We start from the raw sequence: 26,708 nt of genomic DNA on the forward strand, positions 1-26,708 counted from the left end.
CACTGGTATTTTTTAATTGCACTGCAGTAGCGTTTTGGCACCTGATTTAGAACCACTGAAGTGCTTGCTTTCCCTGCAACAAGAGAACTGAACATCAGTGGTACATGCACAGGTAGTGAGACCAGAGGCTACTCTCACTTGCTTATGAAAGAGTCTAACTGGGTGCAGATTCAAACCCCTTTGTTTTAGCCTCCATTGTACGTTTCTTAAATTACATGGCCCTGCAGTAGCATCAAAACCATGGCTGAGTGTAGTAATGCACTACTGCCACATTAGAGCACCAGTTTCTTGGCATGGTTTTCTGCATTAAGAAATGATGATGATGAGGAAAAGATTCTTCAAAGACTGCAGTGTATTTTTGCTTAATTAAAACTAAACAGAAATCGTTTTGCAAGTGATTGATGATGGCATTTCAAACCCTAGTGCTTGCTGCCAGATACTAAAAGCCATTCAGATCCTTCACTGTAAGGAAACACTATGTAATTAGCCATTTTCATCCCAGTACTTTGCACCTGCAATCAGGATTACTGTGCAAACTGATAAGAACATCAGTTCTCAGTTAAATGTGCTGTACCTTCATTCCTGCTTCCTGCAGTGTGAAGCATGTGATACTATTCCCTATAGAGAAATCACCTGAAAGTTTGATACAAAACAAACACAGAAAGGACTGGAACTACTGGAAATCCCTTGCTTTCTCTTCTTTTCTATGCTTCTTCCCTCTTTCTCACTCATTAGAGAGCAGCTAAATCACTCAAGAGAGGAATGAACGACTAACTTTTTCCCTTCTGAATTACATATGCTGCCAACATCTTTAAAGGGTACTTGACTCATGACACCAAGTGTGGCTTTGTCCATTAGTCAAGCAGAGAAAAACAATGCTACTTTGATAGAATCTAGCTCTTATCCTGACTCAGAGGGAAGTTGAGCTGATACAAGTTACTGCCTCCTGTTGCTGTCCTCAATTCTCTTCCCCTCATATCTGTCAGCATAACTGCACATTAGCATCACATAAACATGTTCTTTCGTTTGTTTCTGTTTTTGTTTTTTAAATCTAAAATACTCTGATAGGAAAAAGTGTAAAACGAAACAGTTTGTGAAAGCTGTTTTAATTTAAACCAAGTCCCTTTAACAGAACTAAGCTGGGGAACAACTATTTTAGCTTTTTGTGTTTTTTAGGCAAATTTGAGGAGCAGGAACCTCTGCAGAGGACAAGCAACTGCAGATGAAGCACATGACAGTAGAGCTGCAAAGAAATGCTAATTCGAAGCACACTGTCAGCCTCAACATATATCAGAAGACATTTCCTGTAAACATATCTTAAAGGCTCAAATCTCCAATAATCAGCCTACAAACCCTGGCAACGTATTCTTTTTCGAGGTCAAGACATTTATGAACCTTGTTACAAACTTCAATTGGACAGAAGGCAGAATACACTATGTGTCTTGCTCTGTTCTGTTTGTGTTTTTTCCCTTGTAGCAAATGAAATATATGCTTCTTGAAAAACTCTTAGAAACTAACCATGTATGATTTGAGATGTCTTACCTCATATTCCACATTTCAAAATACCAGTCTTCAAGATTTTAAAGACCAAAAACTCTCTTCACACTGAGAAAATTATCATCATGATTTTTATGGCAGCTCTTTCAGAAGTACAAACTTACACAAAGATGCAGCCACCTTTCTATCAAGACGTGTTATGAAGAGAGTGGAAACTTTCTTGAGCTGACTTTCTCAGCACTATTTCACACCTGCTTCCATTATGTATGCAAACTCTTTCACAACACTGAAGTTTCAGCTATTCCCAGCTCTAGTTTGAAAAGAAAGAGAACACTCATCTATGACCATACCTACATTCCCTGTTGCAGAAGTGCTTTCTTTAGCCTCCTCGTACCTTGCCATGCTTCTGAATGAATAGCATCTTCTTGTTGGGCAGAAACACAGTCACCATTTACTTACTCTGCACCTGACTTTCATGGAAAGAAAATCATAGCACATGCCAATACATCTCCTGTTCAAATAAACGTGGAGACAGAGCCTACAGCATTCCCCAGTTTTAGGCCTGTTCCTCAAAGTCGTCACATAACGAGTCTCCACGAGTCAGTCTAGCTTATGAGTGCTGTCCTACAATAACAGGAAGCGAGGAAAACAAGATTACAAAATACAGCCTCGAGGTCAAATTGGTTTACATGAGTGCATCCTGTATTTCACATTCCATTTTAAATTTTATGCAGAAGTCCCAGTTTGCTTTTACAAGTATGACCAACCCAACTGTTTGCTATGTGCTTGTGCAAAGGAGATGAAGTACATGAAGAACACTAAGAACAGCAATTAACAACTTTAACAGTTTTGTGATATTGCTGACAATAAAACGAATGGTGTTTGGTACTAAAATTCTCCCTTCTTTCATTTTTTTTTATATCAGTATCACAATAAGACATTTTTCTTAGCTACTAAATGTCTATATGTCTGTCCTTCTTACCATTGGAAGCTATGCCTTCAGGTTAAATAGTATTCCATGGAAAGCCAACCATTCAAGTAATAATGGGTAGAAATTATCTTTCAGTAGCGTAACCAAGTTATAATTTTCCAAGGATGTTCAATGCTATGAAAATCCATAGAAGGATGACATAAAGAGCAGTTTTCTTTCTAGAGTAATCCATCACATTGATCTTGTCATACACACAGACATTAAGGACTCCCAAATGCAACTTGAGGGAAGTTTTAGGCTGCATTATTAGTGACATAAAAAGTTACGCTTACTGTGAAGGCATCGCTTTCTTGCATCCCAGAAATACGAACCAAAGAGGAATGCAGAGAAAAAAGTGCATGATGTAGGAAAGTTGGGAAAGTGATATTATTCTTTCAAAAAATAAATGCTGCAAGATATTAACAGTCTCCATCAGCTACCACAACCCTCCCAAACACCTGTATATCTCCCTTATTTCACTTAGAATCCTTCTAGAGATCTGGAAATGTTGCTGGTGACATAGCAGCCATGTGCTAGGAAGGAATTACTCTTCTTACTTATCCTGGGTACCCTGCTTATGATAGAAAGCTGTATCAAGTCTCTAGACTAATCGAGAGTCAAGTTACCAATGAGTTCTTGCCTGCTGATCATCACAAATACAACATCAGCTAAGCAGATCTTCAAATGGATAAAATGATTGCTCTGCCTTGCATTTCTCTTTTTGCTGAATTTATATAAAGTCAGTATTTAGAGGCACCTCCGGTTTTTAAAGAGACTTATTGTTACACACGCCAAACTGTGCCTAGCCTTAAGTAAAATCTTACCAGTGGATCCTTCTGACATTTTTCTATTTCCCACTGAATAAAAGACTGGGAACATATTCTGAAACATAAATCCTAGTAACAAGCACAGAAAAGAATGCTCAGTTCTTCTTGAGCTAATAGGAAATCCTTCCAATCCACAAAAAAAAGTATTTAGAAGGTAGCCAAAATTCAGACAGGCTGACGTTGAAAGCAAGCACCCTTCCTTCATCAGTTCATGTGATCACACATTGGCAATCTCCCGAGGTTTGCAAGAAAACCAGATGCTTCCTTCAAATGCTCCATGTGCAAACAGAAGTTTGTCCTTTCAGGTGCCCAAGCAGGTCCCTTTCTGTTGCCCTCTGCATCCTGAAGGAACTCAGCCCTTTCCATCACACCCATGCACCAAAATGACTTGGTGTTTCCAAGGGATTCTGTAAGAGAGGGATGGGAGACTGGTGCTGCTTCAGCTTCACAACATAAAAAGTTGCTGCAGGTTCCTCCAGCCTGCAGGCACCTGTGCCCTTCACAGAGCAGCGGGCCTCTTGGGCAGCAAAGCCACCTCGGCCCACCCAGGCTCATGGGAACTCACTGTTGAGTGCCATTTGCAGTTCCACTGAGCTAGAGCCCCCAGATAACTGACTCAGTCTCTCTTAGACTGTATTAGCTAAAGGACAGTAATACGTGCAATCATTTGCAAACGATGGTAGAAAGGATGTGGCAATAAAAGACAAATAATCACCATATAGCTATAAATGTGATAATTTAAGGTCATAATGTGGGATATGCATCTGATTGTATTTCACTCCTATCCCTCCCGGTATGACTTCATGGAGCTCACCAAAATAAGTATTCTGAACATCTCCAGCAACAGTACCAGTGGCTTTGCTCCAGAGACGACAGGTCTTCATCACTGGAGCATGGATTAAGTGTTGTCAGATGCAATTCCCCTCAATTCAACATTGCTTACTATAATCAAGAGTTATTATCCCCCCCCTTATGGCTACCTACCATTCACCTGGTACTCAGTGAAAGAGCAGCAAATAAACTGACTGTAGAAATCCTTAGTGAGTATTTAATACAGAACGCAAAGCCCTCTAGGCTCTCACAGTACCAATACCTACTGCTGGGAGAAAGCAAATTACCAAACAATGTAAGTATAGTTGTACTATAAATACTCTCTCAATTTCCTCTGTGAGATAAGATCACATGCAATTTCTCTGAAATACAGAAAACTTGGACCACTGCTCTTCTATTCCCCAGCTGAATTGGGGAGATATCACAGCAGCTCAGCTAAGAACACCAATCTCCTCTAATTTCTTTTCAGAAAGAGCAGTGAGGCAGTGGCACAGGCTGCCCAGGAAGGTGGTGCAGTCACCATCCCTGGAGGTTTTCAAGAACCGTGTGGATGTGGCACTGAGGGACGTGGTCAGTGGGCATGGTGGGGATGTGTTGGACTAGATGGTTTTAGTGATCTTTTCAAAACTTAATGATTCTCTGATAAGTGCCCATTTTTCTTCCCACTATATATTTCTGGTAGCTAGTTTCCACGTTTGCCTCACTGCATATATGCTGGCAAAACAGTATTCAATTTTCCACACAACTTTTCTCTGTAAAGTCACTGTCCTGTAGAAGTATTGTTGTTTTTAACATCATGTTCTCACCAAAGACTCTACAAAGGTATGGGACAATTACCAACAATCTTTCTTATGTGGGCTAAACCAGAAAGGCCATGTTCTTCCTATTACTCACTACCTCCTGTTTACTGAAATGCCATTGAAAGTCATCCACTTATCTCAGGAAGAGTGTAATTTAATGAACTTTTCGCAGGCACTCGCATTTGAGAGAGTATTTAAATCAGAAAGACCTCACTCCAGCCAGTTCAATTGCATGCATGTTTATGTCACATATTCATAGCCACAATACTAATATTTACCAATAGCAGCATTCAGGATGTGATTCGTTTTATGTAAACCCTCTACAGTATTGCACAGAGCTCAGAAGTGCTCCTCTTGCAAACTTTCCTGAAAAATCAGAAGAAACTGTTTCTGTGGCATGATTTTCTCATGACCTTCTACGTGCACTAAAAGAACCAACATTTTACTATGTCAGTCCATATATCCTCAGAAGTAGCCCACTCTGCTGCCCAAGAGAAATAATGCTGAGGCCAGGGGAAATGCATCTTTTCTTTAAAGTCACACCACTAGTGTCTCTTTCAGAAACGAGACAGAGGAAATCTTCCAGGGCAGCTTGTATTTCACAGATCCAGGGCTTAAAATCTTACCTGCAACACATAGGACACTTATTGAAATGTGTGGCTTATTAGTGCAATAGAATACTGCAGCCTCTTTCTGTTTTGTTTTGCATTTTCAAAATCAGATTTACTGCCCAAACAGCCTGCAGTAAAGGACGTACTTTACCATTCACCTCTATCTGTAGTAGCTCTGCCATCTGGCAATGCTTAGCATTTTGCTAAAAAATTAATCTGAATTAAGGATCATCAACCCATTTCTTTTTAATTGTGCTTTACCTAGACACAGGAGGTCATTTTACAGTGATGCAAGACGCCCTATCTACCAATTCACTGTTGTTTATTCAAGCTGCAGAAGTATTTTGCTGCTTTAAAAGGTGCAGCACAAACCAAAAGCTGAACTAATCCCAGATTTCTGCATCCCTATAAAATACAAGGAGAATTCAGTACAGAAATAACACACCATCGTAATCCAGGCCATAATCTTATCTATCCAGACTGAAATGAACTATACTTATCCCCTTGCTGGCTCTGGTTCCAAAGCTGGGGGCGAAAGACAGCCATGAAGAATTGGGCAGGTGGAAACTCAGGCCTTGAAGGTAAATTAAAAGATATATTGATATAGTCACGGTATAGGCAACATTTTCTACTCTTTATTCAAACTTGCACATGCTCAAGAATACACAAAGGTTTCAAAAGACAAAAACTGGAAGGGATACCAAACCTCAAACACCACAGTGCAGTGGGAATCTCTCCAGCAACCCAAGCCTTCAGGGCAAAGTTGTGCCCAAACCTCCCTCTATGCCTCTCTGCTTCAACTGCTCCAGGATTATGTGAAGAGCTTTCCATGACACAGCACATACGAACAGTTCACAGTTATTTCCCTCTCCCCTATAAAACAACAGTTTAAAATCTGATACAAACAAGACAACTTACTCAGAAAACAGGAAAAGCTACAGGGACAAATCAGATGCCCTGTACATGTATACATACCATTAAAAGACTACCAAAACAACTCGCATAAAAACTCAATTAAAAAAAAATAAAGGAGGAGTTCTCCAACCTACAAGATGGATCGGTGCAATTCATCCTGTGAGCATTTTGTTCCAATACAAACTCGTTTCCAGGGGCTTACTTCTAACATGCAAAAAAAGAAACAAAAAAGCTGTAACAGAGCCAACTCAAACAAACTTCTTCCCTCCCTCCTTTTCAGATTTTGTGTTGGAAATAAAATTGCTGTGCTGTTTTGTGACACAAAGACATACGAAGTAAGCAGCAATATATTGTTTCTTTCTCATTTACTGCCGTGTCCTCTTTCAAAAAGTGTAACGTCAATAGCTAATCACCTTATGAAACATGACAACTGTTTTTGTGATATAAATCATTATGGCATGTGTGGAACAGGTTCTACTCTGTGTGAACTCAGCATCTAATTCAGCAGTGCTTCACTCCTGTTTGATCATTCCATAAAACTGCAATACAATTCAAAAAAACCCTCATATTAAATGCGTTTCATATAAATTCATTTTAATAGTGAGACTGGATCTCCTCGAAGTTTTTAATCAGCCATTTAGCAAAGTCAGCTCTAAATAACCACTGATGCAGCTTTTGTGTAAGGCAACAGAATAGGTGCATCCTCCACTGGAAGGTCTCAAAGCTTCAAGAACATTGGCAAAATACTCCACTTCACCCCTCATCTCTCCACAGCAACAGCTGTGCTTCCTGCCAAGTCCCTTTCTCACACTGTAGGAAGCAGTGGTAGGAAGGTATCAGATGATACCAGTTTCCCATTCAAATCTTCTGCTCAAGGCCTGAGGAATCAGAACATAGAAGAGATCTGAGATAAACCAATAATATGGCTCTGTATGTGCCAGGGAATCAGTCTCAGGGCTCAAAATACATAGATACGGCAGAGCCGTAATGGAAGCTACAGAAATAAGCAGCAGGCTGGACCAAGCAGGAAACAAATAAAAGAGCAGCTGAACACTGCACCTGTTGTTCACAACATGAGTGGCACAGGAGTGAAAGGGAAGTATGGAATCACACGACCTTTACAGCTTTGCATCTTTTATGGCTTGCCCACGTGGAAAATCTACCAAGGAAAGAGAATCATAAAATTGGTTAAAGCAGAGCAGCCGAAGTGAAAATGGAAAACAAGAGCTAAAGCTTCACCAGGAAGCTTACACACAAAAGCCTCAACTGAGGACAGACTTAACAAAATTCTAAGGGCAGTGCTAGCAAAACAGGCTCAAGTCAGCCAAGGTCTTGCACTTGGATCAAGGCAACTCCCACTATCAGTACAGTCTGGGGGACTTAAGGATCAAACACAGTCCTGCTGAAAAGGATTTAGGAGTAGTGGTGGACAGCAAGCTGGGCAATGAGCCCAGCAGTGTGCCCTCACAGCCCAGAAAGCCAACTGTATCCTGGGCTGCATCAAAAGAAGTGTGGTCAGCAGAGCAAGGGAGGTGACCCTGCCCCTCTACTCTGCGCTGGTGAGACCTCACTTGGAGGACTGTGTCCTGATGTGGAGTCCTTAGCACAGGAGAGACACGGACCTGTTGAGGCATATACAAAGGTTTGCACAAAAATGATCCAAGGGATGGAACAGGGCTAAGAGAGCTAGGGCTGTTCAGCCTGGAGAGGAGAAAGCTCCAGGCAGACCTGAGAGCAGCCTTTCAGAATCTAAAGGGGGCTATAAGTAGGGACAGACCCTTTAGCAGGATCTGTGGTGATAGGACAAGGAGAAACGGTTGCAGGCCCACAAGCACCAATGGTGTCCTGTAGGTTGGGATCTGGAAGGGGGAGATATTCTGGGATATTCTGCCTGGGCTCACTGGAGATAGCATAATATTTACTGCAAAAAAGAAAGGTTGTGGAGATAACAAACACTCACACTTCATGTGCTGCTAAAACCACAGGTGAAATGCTCCTACCAGTTTCTGCTGTACTTTGCCTTTATGACCTAATACAAAGCCAACTGGAAGTAACAAAAACTTTCAGGGTGATTGGAAGAAAAGTCAATGCAACTGCTTCCTTTGCACATAACACGAAGTTATAAGCACTCCTCTGCAAAACCTCTTCTGCCTTGGTCATTCCCACTTTACCTATGACTTGTTAATAAAGGATGGCACGTAATCATCAAGATAGCATCATAATAAATCAACATTATACCTGCTCTATTTTTTCCCAGGTGGTTTCCTATTCACACAAAGCAAACTGTCAAACTATCTTGCCAGGCTGGGCTTTTTGTTCTTGTTGAGCTGACACTTGTTTTCATTCAGCGCTACGCCAGCAGCAGGCAGGGCACAGGGAACAGCATGAGACCTCGATGAACCTGACGGAGCTCTCTCTGGTGGTACTGCTTCCACAAATGGACAGCTGGGATGGGCAAGCCCTCATCTGGTGTTTTAGATCTTAAGCATGTACTTGCAATTTCTCTTCAAATATGTTTGCTGTTAATTATTTAACTGCAACCATAACATATTAAAGAAATTATGGAAACTCAATTGGAGATATTTAAATTTCATGATAATAAAGTTCTGGTTTCACAAAATACAGAATTCTCTCTTTAAGTATACAAACTTAAAGGCAAAAATGAAGGTAAACACAATTTTTTTTTATTTGGGAGAAGGAGGGAAGTCATGTGCCAGAACTTTGTTAGTGAGCAGTCCTAAAACCAACTCTCATCTTGGAAAAACCATCTTGCATTTATGATCCTGCAACATGAGACATATATCAGAAACACAAATCATTAAATTTGGTGATCAAGATTTTGCTTCAGGAGATAACAGCCCATGACTGGCTTAATTTTAAAAGTTCTCATACTGTAGCTTTCTGAGTTGGATGTCACAACAACTGTAAAAATACTACAGTTGTGCTAACAAATCTTACTATTCATTTTATTTAGAAACTTAATCCTTTTTGTTTTTTTAAAGGAAGTCTTGCCAAATCTAATTAATTCATAACACTGGGCATCAGTGAATGCTGTAAATTAGCAAAAAGGATGCTGTCATTTTTCAAATGACCTTATCACAGCACCATATTTAGTTGAGAGAAGTCAGCAGTCATTTTTGTGCAAATTTATTACTACAATTCAAAAAAAAAAAAAATTCCCTAACTCAGAAAAATCACACAGGGAGGACAGCAAAGGCTCAAAACTCAGTGGATTCTGCATGAGGAGAATTGGCAATACCAGTCTAGATAACATTACAATTACTGCACCAGAGTGAATAAAGTAACAGTGAAGCCACTACAGAAAAACTGCTTAACCCACTCTGCAAACATAAACACTAACTAAAATACATCCCACTTTTTGAATATAGCCAATTGTTAGAGTAGGATATGTACATATATATATACGTGGGCTTTCAGTGGCACAAAACGAAACAAGGCCAGGATGTGGATGTATGCTTTCAAGAGTTTGAAGAGGCTGTTTACATGCAGGCACTGCGCAGATCCCAGGGTGTGCGTGCTCCCAGACTGCACGCTACAGGCAAAACAGCACTGGGACTTTAAAGGTAAACAGCCATAATTTTGCTGTTCCTAACGCCACCATTTCTTATTCTGTCAACAAAGAAATTCACAAGCCTGTGTATTTGGTTGTAAGCAAGAGTTCCAGAACTGCAGCTATCTGCACAGCGCGGGCAGAGAGCTGCTTAAGTGCTATTCTCCCAGCCCTGCCGTCTGGCAGCACCGTTTCTTCGAAAGAGGTCTTGTATCCTTAACATGGCTGCCATGCCTTACATAACACAATGAATGACAATATAGGTATTTTGTTCCCTCAGATGGGCACTGCCCACTGGCCATAGGATTTCCCATACAGAACCACAAACAGCTGAGACAAAGCTTTGTAGCAGCACCACTCCCTCTGAGAATAAGAAATTGCAGCAAGAAACTCAGCCCTCACTGGCTCTAATTTCCCTTTCCCATCTTTTTCTAGTCAATAACAGGCATTCTTACCTTAAGAATAATGACAGCTGCGCTCAGTACAGCCTGCTGTCCTTCATCTGAGCTCGTAAATAAATATCTTGGCGCAGCCGCCTGCTGCAGCAGGTAACCAGGAGCACAGCCTGCCTCTTCTGCTGCCGGAGCTGCTCCATCTGAGCGCTAGCTAATGGGAGCGCTGTCACTGTGAGTCATGGCAGTGACTCAGAGCAGATGCAGAGCTGCAGGAGGAGTTTAAGTTTCAGCCTTCCTCTCACTCGCTCCAGCTCCGTGTCACACAGGCACAGACATATGCATGCGATGCCTAAGTGCCTGCATGCACACCTGCAGATGGGTATTTCTTCCAGCAGCAAGTCTGATTTCTTTCTTTGTGCAATCTGGCCCGCCTTTTTTTGTTGTTGTTGTTGTTGTTGTTTTCCTTTTCCCCTCCTAGGATGGCTGATCTGGTTCTGCTGCCACTGTAAATGTGTCAGCTGGGGTGCTATCAGTGTGCTCGCACAGCCCGGCAAGACCAGGGGAAAAAGCTCAAAACCCCAAGAAAAATTGTAAAACAACAACAAAAAAAGACAGGGCAATACCTACTTATTCATCACAAACTTATAACAAAGCGGCTTCACTAAGTACGCTGGGGACAATTTTGGAATCAAATGCAGTGAGAGGAGAGTGGACGGAAAGACTACAGGATGCGTGTGAGTAGAAAGCCTATGTGCCTGACAGCCAGGGCATCTAGGGAAAGGTTGGATTCTGGCAGCCTTCCCCATATCATTCCATGTCAGTAGGGACTGAGTGCCACAAAGCAATCTGATCACATAGCCACTCCCCAGGCCTGCCAGGCTCCCCACCACCTTCAATTGAGAGCAGGCACTCTGAAGCCAAAAGCAGGCACTTCATGCTAGACAGAGTTAAGATGCAGCACTGTGCTGATTACAATTTATTTCTTGAAGTCATACCAAGCAATTAGCACTAAGTAAACCAAGGCTTCAGGAAGGGCAGATGAAATCCTTTACTTCTGAGCCAGCAGGTCAACCACACGGAAACAAACATGATGGAATGAATGAAGAAAGTATTGTCAAAAGAAGCTGCTGGCCTGAGGAACTATACCAGTATAATGCATAGACCTGCTTATCAGCCATTCATATAAACACCCCAGATATTTTGGGAAAAGACACTCAGTTTATGTCAAAGCATTTACAGCAGAACATCTTTGCTCATCCCTAGCAAATGTCCTGCTGGCTATCATCCAGATAAACAGATTTGTACTGAGAATTCTCAGGGCAAAGCTAACATCAAAGCATGACTTTTATAGCTCTTGCAGTCCTTCTTAGAAAAATACCTTTGTAAAGCTGAATCACACAAAGGTAAGCCCATTCACCCAATCCAAGGATGTGCTCTGCACTCTTCACTAGCAAATCTGGTTGTTATTAAAGCCACTGAACAAACTTTCTGCTGTGATGGCAAATGTTTACTCTGTCCTTGTATCTCAAAGCAGCAACGAACACAGGCTTGGCAGGGACCAAGAGATGAGGAGAAATCAAACCGAGCAGAACAATCCTTGAAGCACAGTCATGGAGATATACTAAACTCCATAGTGTGCCTGAGAATAAAAACAAAACTAAGCAAAAACCAACCAAACAAAAAAAAAAAACCCACACAACCAAAAAACACTATAACCCCTGAGAGTTTTAAACATGAATCCACCAGCAAGGACACAGTCCAAATGGCAGCTGTGACACAGAACAAAACAGGAAGGCACTTTGTTGCTGTTGCTATTTGTTTTTAAATGTAAGGCATGCTTTAAGATACCTCCATTCAATATTATACAGTGGTCCATCTAAGAGCATGGAAGATGACTCAAAGAAAAGAGCTGTTTAAGACCTCAAATAGATAAAACACACCAGTGGTGAGCATGCACTGTGTAACATGCACATACTTAGCTGCAAATGAACTTATCTGCAAATAAGAAACTATCCAGCTGCTGCAGGCAGCAGTTCTGCTGCCTAATTGGTGTCTTTGGCTTGACTTTCTGCAGTAAAAAGTGTTTGGATTCTGGATCTAGAAGTGGGAAAATCTGAAGGCTCTTACCCCAGAAGAGGTAAAAACCTAAATACTGACACTTTGGATAAAAGCTTGAACATGAATATTATTACAGTCTCCTAAACTGAACACTGCTGCAAGTGAGAGGTAGTGTAGACTATTAAGCAATTTTTATGGATAAGAGAGAGGAGATACTTCTTTCTACTTGAGGGAATAAGCAAGAAAAGGCTCTTCTGTAATATTGAACATGGTACCTCTGAACACAGTAGGGCATGGAATTCTGTCCTTCCTTATCATCTCCAAGTCTCTGGGAACTGTTTGTTTATAAGCCATCACGATGCTAATCATGGAGTAACGGTTTCCCACAGCCTCTTTCAGGTTGGCAGATTCCGTATCAGCTTGCTTTCCTATGAAAGTTGCATTGTCCTTATAGAGAACACTTCCCTCTACCTCTGTTCTTAAGCTTTTTTTCCTCTTTAGTTATACTATCCCAAGAAAAAAAAATAAATGTATTCACGTTCTTCAAGGACAGAGCTGGCTTCCAATGCAATAGAGTAACAGAAGCAGATTGAGGAACACCAGCAGTATCCACAGTGATACCTTCCCCCTTCCAGTCACCCCTCCTTCAGCTACACACTTTGCTTCATCCTAACAGTTTGCAGCCTCGTTTATCTGAGCCCTATGGAGAGGTGCAGAAACTAGATCTCAGTGTCTTTCTCAGTAGAACACCAGAGTTGCCTTACAGTGCACCTCAGCAGCAGGTTCATTTCTTCCAGCTGATTAACTCTCATGGCTATCTGTGATGTGCCATGACAAAAGCACTGTTTGTTTCTTAGGAAAATGAAAACATCTGCTGGTAACAGCATCAGCCCCAGAACCTTTACCCTGTGCAGACAGCAAACAGAGGAAGCCACAGATGAAAGCAGAACTTAGTGATCGGTATGGGAGGAGGGCAAAGGATGCACTTATCACAGTCATCTCAAGGTCTCTGAAGGTAATTAAAAGGAGGTACTTCAGTGGTTGAACTTACTGCCATCAATACATCATCCACCAATGCCTCAGTAGCAACTCTTCAAAGGCAGCAGCTAGCAAAGCAAAGCAAAGCAAAGCAATCCAAAAGAAGCTGTATGAAACCATTTCCACCGTACTATACAAGTGCATTTCTTTACAGACCACCTCACACTACTACTAGAGTTAGACCCAAGTAAGATACATATTTTATGTCTGGTAACAACCCAAAGCTACATCTCCCGCACTGTGAACGAACTACATGGTTACAAGCTGCCTGTAACGCTCTGCACAGATCTCAGAGGGAAGTAATTCTGTACATGTAGTGAAAATGCACAAGATGATCTAAATTCCCATTTCCTCTTTATGGTCTGTTCTCAGCGGATCGAACAGGAGACGTGCAGATGCTGCGATCAGAGAAAGTGGCTAAAACAAGACAAGAGAAACGTAACTCATGACAACACAGATGCACCGACCAGATGAGAGACCAGTTTACAAACTTTTCTAAGGCTCCTGCATATCAAGATGTGGACACACTTACTGCACAGAAAAGCTGGCTTGCATAAGGACTCCCCAGATTGCACTTGATGTCAGCACTGAGTCAGTTGATCTTCTGGCAGCTGGCCTGCTCATATCTATCCATTTCTGTTCTCCTTTTCTCGTTATGCCAACATCTGCCCATGCTTTGCACTGACAGGGAAGGTCAGCAAGATCCTAAAGTTACATCAAACTTCATAACCAAACCACGTACCATTTCCAATTAGCATCTGCCCAACATTCTCCCCTTAATTCAGAACTCTGCCTAAAAAACTATACAGCATGAGTATGGAAGCATCTGTAAACTCAAGTTTTATGTACATGCCTTATAATTCAATTTGGATCACAGAGAAGGCACTTCTAAGAACAGCCTTCTGAGAATATTATGGTTTGTCCCATCAGTATAGACACAATTTTCTGATTTTAATCTTTACATTTCAATACACTCTATACATTTTCTGAGCTAAATTTTTTCCTATTGTCTTCACAGTGCAAGTCTTGTAGATCTCATGCTAGTCTTTGTGACCTGAGACTGGGAGGTTCTTCGAATGCCTCAGAAAGAACAATTGTCCATGCTGGAGAAAGTAGCTGCAAAGACTGTTTTCTCAGTACCATCTGTTCTACTGTGTAAACTAAATGAAGAACTGGTAAAACTGAATGTGAAGCTGGCCAATTTCACTGACTATTATTCAGCATTTTTTAATAGAATTTACTTCTCATTAGCATGAAGGAAGAAGAACTGTAATGTAAGACTTCTGTGTTTGCTCAGCAGATTCCTAATGCTTTGTCTTGTCTTCTCAACTCATCCGTATTCCTTTGCAAGTTAACAAGCTCTAATCCTCAGTAAGGAAATCATCTCCCAGTATGTTCCTCACTCAAAAGGTCATGAAGAACTGCCTATCTAGACACATTTACAGGCCTAGAACTGCTGTTCCTATTCATGACTGTCTTTGCCCTTTGCAGTATGGTATAATAGAGCATTACACAAAAAGCTAGGAGGGGGCATATTAACTAGTAACAGATCTAGCAAACACAAAAGCCAAGACTGCATTATTTCTCTCTCTCCAAGTTCATTATCTGTTTGTTTTTCCCAAAATATGTTATGTAACAATTTAATCAGAAGGAGCTCTCCATCCATAAATTCACAAACTTTAAGTAGCATAGTGAGCCCAGCCTCTACTTGTAGTGCATTGTAAATTATTTCCCAGATTAATGCCACCAAGTATCAGTGGGACCACGTAAAGATTAAGGTGATTAAGGTACTGTACACAGCAGGTTGTATAGCAAAATCAGGACCAGTAGGAGCCTGAGGTGGAAAAATCTTATTAAAAATGTTGATAATGGAAAAGCATTTATTTCATTATTAATCTAAATTTTGACATTCAGAACTTAATTGACTTCAGATCATTAGGGATTTTTTCCCAAAACTAGGCCATGGAAAAACAGTGGTGGCTGTGCCATCTAAAGGTTTTTGTTTTGTTTTGTTTTTTTAAACATCTCTACCCTAGGATTTTACATAGCTTTTACTCAATTTCCCATCATATGTATGGCATAAATTCATTCACACATCATAGAGATAGGACCAAGGAGAAATAGTTTTAAACTAAAAAAAGAGTAGCTTTAGGTTAGACATTAGGAGGAAATTCTTCACTCAGAGGGCAGTGAAGCCCTGGCACAGCTGCCCAGAGAAGCTGTGGTGCCCCATCCCTGGAGGCGCTCAAGGCCAGGTTGGATGGGGCCCTGGGCAGCCTGAGCTGGTGGGGGGCAGCCCTGCCCATGGCAGGGGATGGGGCTGGGTGGGCTGTGAGGTCCCTTCCAAGCTCAGCCGTTCTGTGATTCTATGATTCAGTTCTGAACATATCCAAGTCACCAAAAATTTCATCTATGCTAAAAAATGATGTTTATAACTCTAGTATATAGCTCAAATCTGCTAGCTTAAACTGGTAAGATAACTGACATCATTCTTTTACAGTAAAGTAAAAATATATATTTGCTATTACTCTGCCCCCTCTTTTTACTTTCTCTGTCTGTGCAACTCTCTGGAATTGATGGCTATCCTTACCCCTTGCCCCATGAGGCTTACAGTGGTCACAGAGCACTTGTTCTTCTGTCCTGCACCACTCTGAGCTGCAGCTGCCCTATTTTCCAGGTTTTATACCCAAAATGGTGGAAGGTAAGGTTTTGCTCATTCCACACCCTTTTTTTCCTCCCTGTTTTGGTAGGGTGCTGTTTCTCAAACAGAAACTTGTGCATCTGAGCCTCAGACTTTATTCTAGGGTCACCTCACTTAATCTGCAATGATTTTATTTATTATTTGCCTGACATTACCCAAGAGTCTTGGGATCTAAATCTTAACCTTTGATTAGTGCACTAAATATTGTATGAGCTTTCTTTAATATAGCATTGAGTAATTTGGGGACAATTCTTAGTTTTAAAAGGATGAAATTTGCTTTTCCATCGTCAAAATATTTTAACGCTGGTTCTAATCAGTGCAGAAGTATTTAAAGATCTATTTAATAAATGACAGACACATTCTTATTAAGGTATGCTCCAACATACATTCACTTTCGCAACAAAATAATTTTAGAGATAAAGAAGACCTAATGAAAAGAGTTGAATGCAAGTACAGATCAATGATAGAAGTGTAAGCCAGCACAATCCATAAAGACAGGTAGAGTAAAAATATTTTATCGATTAATGCTATTTCGGACTACAGTAATTCTCTGTTAATTCCTCTTGGGAAAAAAAAAATCTTTCTGTGAAAGGGTTTCTGAAATAGAATACAGCACAATTCTCTTTGCTGATTATACCAAGATTAAATGGAGACACCAAGCTGAACAAAGATGTAGGAAGACAAGAGTCCTAAATCTGCACCAGCTCTTCAGCACAGTCTGAAAAATGAACTTCTCTCCCTAACACATGAATAGTCATTTATAGCTTCAGAACCATCTATTTTGTCTGAGCAGTGACCTAGCTATCAGCATACTACTGCATAGCACTGCTTCACTGAGGAAGTCTCAAATAAAAAGATAAACACTGGCACTAAACCACAGGTTCCTCGAGTCCTGTCCAGGCACTGCAGGGTACCACAACTATGGGATCCAAACCTTTAACTATGGATGGACTTCACACGGGCTGTAATTAAAGAGTAACAGCTGTGGTTAAGATGGAAAAGGAAACTGACAAACTAAATTAAAATTAAAGGAAGACAAGTAAATCTAGCTATACTCACATTACACTTTCTTTTTACAGAAGATGTAAAAGGGGAGGAGAGGCAAGCAGTACCTTTTACAGAATCACACAGTGTTCCTAAATAGCCTTCTTTATTATTTTTTTTTATTTTTATAGAATTCAGTACAACAGGTTGGTCAAACGTTTTCAAAAGGACCTGACATTGTCAGCCATCACATAAAGAAAGCTTCATGTTTATTTTTATAATCTGTAATTTAGATAGCAACTAATCAGTACAAGCCTTTTGTTGCTGTGGTGGTGGTTGCATATTTTGTCTACCCACTCTTTACCCCCTGTTCCTTCTGCCATAAATGTAATTGAGAGACCTGCCTGAAACATTTTACAAATAGTAACAAACTATGCATGAAAATGGTAGCTATTATAGCTTTTATAAGGGAGAGAAATAATTATTTCTTAACCCACATAAACATTTCTCCACACTGAAAGGTATCTTGCTTGTAGTCTTTTGTTTCATTTGTTCTGTTTTTAAGAGAATCTTTTTCAGCATTATTACTCAGATGTTCCATGACACTATGGACTAAAAACTTATTATCTAGATACTAAAGAGAAGAAATATGTAGTCTGTAGAGCTACAATTTCAATGGAAAAATCTCCCATTTAAAAATAATACAAGAAAATTAGAAACTGCGTAAGTTGCATTAAATAAAGAAAACTATTGATTCTTTTTACTCACTAACCAGGAATAGAGGAATATTTAAGAAGATAAATTAAAAACTCATTCTCTAATAGTTGTCTGATGCTTCTGACCTCTTTAATAGCCTGAAAATAACTTTAATCCATGCATATGAATTAAATGTTATGTGGAGGTTGAACAGATTATATCAACAAGGGTCAGCAAATGTATCGAATTCTCCACTTCCCCAGAAACAAGGCAGCAAGAGCACAAGTCAGAGCACAGAAGCGAAGTATGTGTCAGGAATCAGTCTCTGAAAGTATTCACTTCTTCCCCAAGAACCACAAAGGGGCAGTTTGCTGGTGCTAACTTGCCCCAAGCAGGCTTAGCAAACACAGAACCCACAGATAACCAGAAATGCCGCAGCGACCTAAGTGCTAAAGTTTGAAAGGCAGAATATCCAGTAAAAGTAGAGCTCAAAATAGAACAGGGAAGGATTTGGCTATGAGGTATGAGATGTTTTTAGAAGATGACAGACAGGAAATATCAGAGCTGGTGAATCGAGACTCTCAGCCAGGCAAAGAAGATTGATGCTAGCATCAAGAAGGAAGAGTAAGCTAAAAGAGCTCTGGTCAATATACCAACTTGTGAGCAGTTCCCAGCGTATGGCACTGGAAGGAGTAAAGTTAATGGCACTGCAGAGGGCTCTAATGGCTATGCTAAGGAGCTAGGGAGGCAGAGGGCAATCTAGTTCAGAGAACAGGGAACAGAAGATGGCAAACTGCACTGCAGGTCAAACCGCACAGTAAACATTATGATGGAGAAAGATCTCGAGATAGATTCAGTAGAGAAGTGACTGGAAGAGACACAGACACATCCGTAAGCTGCTCAGCTGACTTACAGGCTGCTTAGAAGACAAGAAAATGAGATTTTTAGGGAAGCTCTGAAACAGCAAAGAGAGACAGAGGAGGCAAAGGGACTTGGGCACAAATCACAGAATGGTTTGAGTTGGAAAAGTCCTTTAAGATCATCTAATTCCAACCCCTCTGCAGAGACATTTCTCTCTAGACCACGTTGCCAAAGGCCTATCCAGCCTGGCCTTAAATCATTAGGAAAGTTTTACAAAGGTGTTATTTGGCAGATATTTGGCCACTGAAGCTGCAAAACAGCGAAGCAAATGCTCCACAGGAGCTGAACAGTTGCTGCAGTTCAGTTAGAGAGCACACACGATACACTGAACTTGGACATGACCCTGGGCCACCCATCTCCAAAACTCCTGGCCCTCTAGCTTGTGACAGAAATACTTCTTTACAGCAATTCCTGTTTCCTCCAAGCATTGCACTGCTGACTGGCTCGTGTTGTTTTCAGACCCATGAGGGAAGCACTGAGAGAAAAGCTGACAGGAATAAGTTGTCAGAAGCTCTGGAAGAAGCGCTGCACAAAGCCTCCATGGGACACTTGGATGCACAGGCCATAGGATTGGAAAGGCACTATGGCAGCCCTGGCCTCTAGTACTGCAGAAACCATGCGGCCACAGAGAAAGGAAAAAAACAGTACTGCAAAGCTTAAGCCTCCTTCGATATTATCGACACCCTGAAATTTACATCACAGATGCCTGAAGCAGTTGCCTTTCACTGTCTTCTTGAAGTCCACATACTGCTTTTTATAATCTAAGTAGTAAACTGTGCTGGGCAAAAGCCAACCTTGAATTCTGCCTAACAATCTGGGTGGAATAAGAGATTATTTCAAGAAGGACCGTGCATGAATGGCTGCTCTCTAGTCCCAGTCCTTTTCCTGATTTATTTTTGTACTCTTCCCTGTTGAGTGAGCACTGCCAGAAACAGCCATGAAGTACCAGGGCTTCTTGAGGAGATGGACGGCAAGCACTTGAAGAGAGAACTAACAGGACTGCTTTGTTACATCTTTGTTTTGGAAAGTTTTGGGAGCCACTCAACTCCATTTTTCCTCAGAAATTTCAAACTCTTCATTTTTCTCACAGTGCAAAGAGCAATGGAGGAAAGTGGGAAAAGATGGACGGATAGAGAGACGGATACATAATCATTATGATGGTGCTCCAGTCTCAGCCAAGGGCTGCCTAGTTTCTAAAAGCTGAGGGCAATGACAGCTGAGGTACAGGACAAAGCTAGTTTAGACACAGCATTGTGGACAATCAGGCATGAGTCAGAGAAAAAATGGTCTTCAGCTCATGTAGCACTCAACTCACTTCAACTTGTATACCAAAGCAGAACGGCTCCAGTTTTAGAAAATAGCCCAAAATTAATCCTAGCAAGAATACAAGCTGGCAGATAGCATCCTTAGTATTCAATTTGGGAGAGTGCTGAGAGCAGTTGGTGCAGAGCAGGATGTCTCCAAGCTAATCTCTGAGATGTTGTCAAGTCCCACACTGTTCCTACCATGAGCTGCAAGCACAGATAGGAGACAACTGTGGAAATGCCTGTTAGTCCTTTGGCTCTCAGGCTACAAATTGAGTGGAGAGAAAATACCTTAATAATAAACAATTCTCCTTGTCAGAAGAAAAAGACAGTAACATTCTTCAGATAAGTAGTTAAACTGGTGTGTCTTATTTTAGACAGCGATTAGCCACTCAAACATCCACAGAGCAATCAGTCTTCTGGAAAATTCTTATCACGCTGTCAGTTTGAAAGAAAAAAAAAAAAAGAAATATGATGCATTTTTTGCAGCATACAGACCGGCACTCATGTACAAAAGAATGGTGAGACCTGCACACTTGGGGTTAACTAAGCGTACTGTCCCACTTACGCACTACAATCAAGCACTTACCCTTCTTTGCAAGGTAAAAACACAAAATCAGTTGAGTAGTTTCTTAGTTCACTCTGTTTTGCCAAGTCTATCTGCCTTGTCACCATTCAAACAATTAAACCGCAGCTGCCACGAAAGTGTGCAGACCTGATTACCTACCTGAAAAGTGTGCCTATGGGCAGTGTCCTTTTTGAAAGCAAAGGCCAGAACTGTTTTCTCCTGGAAGCTTTTAAGCAATGTAACTGTACCAAAGCGTTCCTCCATAAGCTTCCTTAGGAAGGAGGTCCAGGCAATCTGCAGCCCCAGAACTTCAGCCACAGGATCAGAAAAAACACCAGCCCACAGAAAAGCTAGAAACTCTGCTTGTCTGCTGCATAAAGAACCCTAACAGCTCTCCCTCCACACAAAACAGCAATCCCTTGGGGGTTCTCATGTGGTTACACCAAGCGAAGATCCTTGAACAAACTTCATACACTAAAAATTGGTAGATACTCTTACAAATATCAGCATAAGTATTGCCCCAACTTTTAACATCACTTTAGAAAGACTATGCAGGACATCAGTCTAAATTTTCTCTAAGTACTAGTAATGTGAGGGTTTTTTTTTGTTTTTTGTTTTGTTTTTTTTTTAATCTCAGCAATGAATTTTTGTTCTTCTCCACAGTGATGGAAGAAGTGAGCTAGATCCCTTTCTAACAACAGTGCTTTATTCTTAGAGACAACAGCAATGTGAGACATCCCCTTAAAAAGACACAGATCTCTGCTGTGCATCATCGTGTTGCAGGCGCTCTCTACTCAGTGACTCAATAGCCACAAAGCCAACTCTCCCCCTAGTACTTCCTTTCAGTTTCACTGAAAAAATGCTCAAGGATAAACTCTTTTTCCCTATGGTTGTAGGTAATTTCTTTAACAGAAGCTATTTAAAACACTGACTCCAGTCAGTAATTTCTTATTCTGCAAGTAACTTCACTGATGGCAGTGAAATCCCCCAGCACAGAAAAAGCACCAACACTTGACATTAAGCTGTTCTCTATATCTAAGGTTGGGTGAAACACAGGAAGAATTCAGTTTCCCAAGGCGGAGTTTTGTGCCTGGGGATCTCGGAGCACAGCTGTCAGATAAAGAAGAGAAATCCAATAAGCAGTGTCAAGCACAAGTGTCTCAAGTCTCCCGGAAAGACATACCCATCAGAAAACAGAGAGAAGCACTGATCAATAACCACACACAGCTCTGAACCACTTCACTTGTATATGGCTGAAATACTGCTTTTAGTAAGGAATAAAAAGAATGCAAGAGAATCCATGGGGACACAAGGCACACAGAAATGAGATTAGCAAACCTAGCAGTCTGTGATCAATTTTCTCGTGTTTTTTTTTTCTTTCCACCAGATGTAAGAAAAAGTGACCACAAAACCCACGAACTTCTACAATAAAATGTACACTACTTAACAAATCCTCTTCAGCAGCTATTTCACAGCTTCATGCTTAATACAGCAAAATGACTTTAAATATTTTAGTGGCATGAATCTAAAACATTAAGAAGGAAAAGAATATTTAACTTCACAGAGGCCTTGGGTTTCTCTGGCTACAGACAGCCATTCCAGCTGACATCTGTCAGTGTTCTACAGCCCAGCTTGCTGCCAGCTTGTGCCCATCATCCCTACAACTCTTCACCAGATAGAACTCACAGCCACCGACACACCATACAATTTCTCACCTCTTTGCTGCAAGTCTCCCTAACACAGCTACCTGCAGAGGCCTACGCAAGTTGGTTGAAACCCAACTGGTGCTGGTTACACCTGTAAAACCTGCAGGAAAGCCAACGTGAGTCAGTCCTTCCCTCCCACCCCAGCAAGTGCAGGCCATGCAGGGTGCAGACAACTGGGTCGTGGCCCAAACAAACAGGAGGGCACAGACATCCTCAGCACAAACAGCAATGCTGTGCAAACAAGCACATCCTGTTTCAGCTGGTTTCCAACAGTTACCTGAAAATCTCTAAACCGTACCTACTACACTTAACTACCACTCCTATATTTTCTCTTCCAATGAATGGTTTTTCACGTCCAAAGGTCTGTGAGCAGAAAGGAGATGCTGATGCTAAAGCAGGGGATTTCTATTCCCCAACAGAGCTATATGCAGACACCCCAGATCTCATCCACAAGAGCTACACTCTTCAAACCTTGTTGATGAACCTGAATAAAATGCTATTTTGGTGTTAAATAAGTTACTTTTATTCCCCCATCTAATAGCAAAGAGCTACAAGTTCCAGCATTATTTTTCCCTATATATTACTTGTTATTGTGCCTAATTTGTTTGTTGCTGTTTCAAACCTCTCTGCAGGAGAAAAGAACAGCACTGTTAAAAATTATTTTCAGTGCTTCACCAAGATGATTTTTAGTTTATTGTCCATCATAAGAGAGAAATACATTAATTTTTACAGTTGTGAACAACCTCTTCTCTGTCTGCTCACACGATCACTTACAAATTACTTCACTCCTCCTCAGCCTGTTTTACTTTATAAAGTTGTATCTTTGCAAGAACAGCTATTACACAGAAGTCTGTCCAGATGAGGAATTCAAGTAAATTATAAATCCTGCAATACAATACCTCACGATACTTAAAATGAAGGTACACAAATGGAATGATTTTGTAACATTCAGAGCTGCAGAGGTCTAAATCAGAACTCCAAGGGTCAAACATTTACTACTTACTGCCTGGTTTTAGAGCTAGAAATGCAAAGCTACAGGATTGTGGCTTAATAAAGTCAGAAGGTGGACTTTACAACAGCCAACATCTGTCGCACCTAACGCTACCATAAATCACCAGACTTTCAGGTTTAATTGCCTGTAACAACCACAAGCACTACAAACCGCAGTAGGAAGTCAGTTGCAACAAATGTAACAATTGTTACAAAGACAAAATTATGAGGCTGTTGTAAATATCAGTATTTCTTCCTGCATTGCTTGCAGTTTCCCCTATCACAAACACTTAAGGATGCTTTTTCGTCTCTGATCTCTGCAAAATAAAAGTTTGATCCAGAACCCACTGATGTCAAAGGAAGAGACAAAGCAGACCATAAAGAGAGAAAAATATCCGGGTTGTAAAAGGTCTGTTGTGACCAATTTAGTGGGCAGCATTAGCAGTCTGTAACGACAAGAAGGGCTGAGATGAAAGACTCCTGAGCTTGAGAGTTGGCAGACATTTTAAGCAAAGATGAAGTTTGTTTTTGTGTAGTCTTCATCCTCCATGTGCTTACCATCATTAACTCTTTGCACACACTGTGAACTATTTATGCTCCAGGAACAAAACAGGGCCTGAAACTCTTCTTTAAAAAAATAAATAATTAGAAAAATATTGGAAAAAAAATAACCACCCTATTTTCTTTTACCTACAGTTTCTGTTGTCCATACTTACCCAAATATGCACTCTGTTCAGCCATAAAGCCAAATCTAGGAGTTCGTGTACGTGCAGAATTCACATGGATATGCAAGTTCACATATTTATAGATGTGCCTCACCCAGAGATGTGTATGCAACTATTTCTGAACAAAATCCCATCTACTGATGTCTCATTTATTTGCCGTCTGTGTAGCCACAGCAAAAAAAATAATGCTGTGTACCTAGAACTCTTTTAAGCAAATCTGCTATTATTAGGTTAAGTTAAAAGAGAGAAGTAGTCAATAAGTCAATAGAAAAAGAAAAACCATAATATTTTGATTGGCTTTCTCATTGATTTTGGAGAACTCCACACTGTACATGACACAGCTACCAATTGTTTTTGGAGTCACTGAAATTAAAATCCAATTTCAAGGACAGCCACAATTTTGATCAGCAAATAGATGATCATAATTTACTGTCATGAATTACCTCCCTTATTATAGCTGATTTAAATTTTTCATGTAGTGAGACATTTTTCTGTATTAAAGCTCGCATACACATTGCGAGGAAGAAACCAAAACAGTTTTTCCAAAGCATGGCCACTACTGATTATAGTGTAATAATCAGTAAGTGCCACATGCCTCAATATCCCTGTGTAAACTCAAATTTACATTAAAAACATACATTTCAAACTCAGGACCCCAGTTCTATTCAACTGCCACAAAGAGAGCTCACTAAAAACACTTGGCATAACAAGCCAAGAGCCCATCCACAACACAGGCTCAGATGAGGACCAAGGCAGGTGCTGAGCCCAGTACCATGGAGCTTTCTTCACAAGGCTGATGAATGCCCTTCTGCACTGCCAGAGGTATGGTCCTACCCACACATCCCCCCAACAGTGGCTGCTTCAGACAAACCCAAAGACAGTGAAAGAGAGGTAGTGATAACTCGTACCAGTCAATCCACCACATCACTCCAAAGCCCAAAGAACTACTGCGATGCTTCTGCTTACTTTTATCATTGGGATGTTCTAAAAAGACTAAAACTCTCACCAGTCACCAAAAGCACAGAGCCTTGTGTGTCACCCTGCTACGAGCTGTGTCACATTTTTCCTCCTACGATGCAAGCAGTCAAAAATAGACATGAGAACCCAAAAATATCAAATGAGTTTTGCGGGATTTGTTTTCTTTACCTAAAAAGGGAGGGAGGACAAAAGCAAAAGAAAGTTGGAAAAAAAAAAAAAAAAAGATCCACCACAAAACAAACAAAACCCTAGTAACCCTATTGCAATGCACTTCATTATATCTAGAATAATCTAGGGGACAAAAAAACAAACAGAAAATGATCTCAACAAATATAGCATGTGAAAAAAAGTCCAGTTTTTACAAAATGACAAAATAAAAACACACAGAAATATATAACTGTCTCAAAGTCTCAAAGAGTACCGAATGTATGCTTGCTTTACTTAGATACCTTCATTGCATGCAATAGACACTGACATCTATTAATTGAGTATGAGAATGGATTTATTCCCTTCTTCTCTGGAATCTATAATCGTCTGGGAGAAATCAACATGACCAGCTAAGAGATGCTGTGGCCCACTGCTTGGTCTGAACTGGTTTGCTTTTCCTTCATCAAGAAAACATTCCAAGCTCAAACATGTGTTTCTAAAATGTATGTTTATATAAACTCCAGAAATTGCTTTACTTGAATATTTTGTTTTCACTAACTTTAAAGTAAAAGAAAATTTGAAACCACAGGCACCAAAACCCAAGTATTCAAGAAATTTCTAAAAATATCTGTGAAAATGATAGCTTAAACCACAACCCAAAATCTGGAGCATAAAAGAACTTGGAAGGTGAATGGTAGCATAGTTACAGATATTGAAACTCTGGCACATAAACGTACAGTTTTGTTTCTAAATGTAGCACCGTTAGCTATCAGAAGAGTGAAACATTAAACAAAATCCTAGAATATGTATGTCTGCATTTATGAAAGTGATCACAATTCTAAATTCCCTGACAAAACACAAGGAGAAAAATAAGCAATGCATCAATGCCACCAAAAGTAAAATATTATATCATTTCTCCTACATCTTGAACAAAAGTTCAGTAAAACATACAGCATTTTCTTCACATAAATGTTTTCAAGTAGACTTAAACATAGGCTATTGCTCTTTTCCGTTTCTTATTTAAGTGGTAAGCAGAAATAGACTGCTTTAAAAGTAGAAGCATTCAATCCAAGTAGAAGACAAGTGCTTCATGTTCTTCAAACAGAGCTCTTAGTCTGAATACCAGAAAAACGTTTAATCACTTCGCTCAGTCAAGCTTGTACATTTAAGAAATGCTTTTGGACAGGAGCTTAGAAAATGAACGATCTTTTTAATGTTTGTATGAAACCAAGGTATTCTAAACAAAGAGCCTTTTTTTTTCCTCTGTAGGTGTCTTTTTTCCATTAAAAATAGGCCTTCCAGTTCAAGACCTGCAGCGTGAAGGAAAATATGCTGCTATTGCTCAAACTTTATAAGCTATTTGTTTAAGACTTAATTCCTCAGAGCTGTCAAAACACAACCCTTCAGAAATTCAAAGCTTAAAAGAAAAAGAAAAAAAAAAAGACATTCAACACTGTAGGGCTCAAATGGAGAGA

The 26,708-nt window shown here is 40.4% G+C and overlaps 1 protein-coding gene across 24 annotated transcripts in view; it reads right to left on the reverse strand.

Moving 5' to 3' along the window:
- The window catches only part of INPP4A (inositol polyphosphate-4-phosphatase type I A), a 114,260-nt gene that overhangs the window by 75,979 nt on the left and 11,573 nt on the right, over nucleotides 1-26,708 (reverse strand). For 4 of the 24 annotated variants that reach the window (XM_090126960.1, XM_090126992.1, XM_090126984.1 and 1 more), the window contains exon 1: nucleotides 10,478-10,844. The exons of the other annotated variants lie outside the window; for them this stretch is intronic. The gene's annotated coding sequence lies outside the window, so the exon portion shown is untranslated. Of the gene's footprint in view, nucleotides 1-10,477; nucleotides 10,845-26,708 lie in introns of those variants that run through there. 24 annotated transcript variants of the gene reach the window in all.

This window comes from Phasianus colchicus, chromosome 1, assembly GCF_987193195.1.
Source record: "Phasianus colchicus chromosome 1, bPhaCol1.hap1.1, whole genome shotgun sequence".
Taxonomy (NCBI): domain Eukaryota; kingdom Metazoa; phylum Chordata; class Aves; order Galliformes; family Phasianidae; genus Phasianus; species Phasianus colchicus.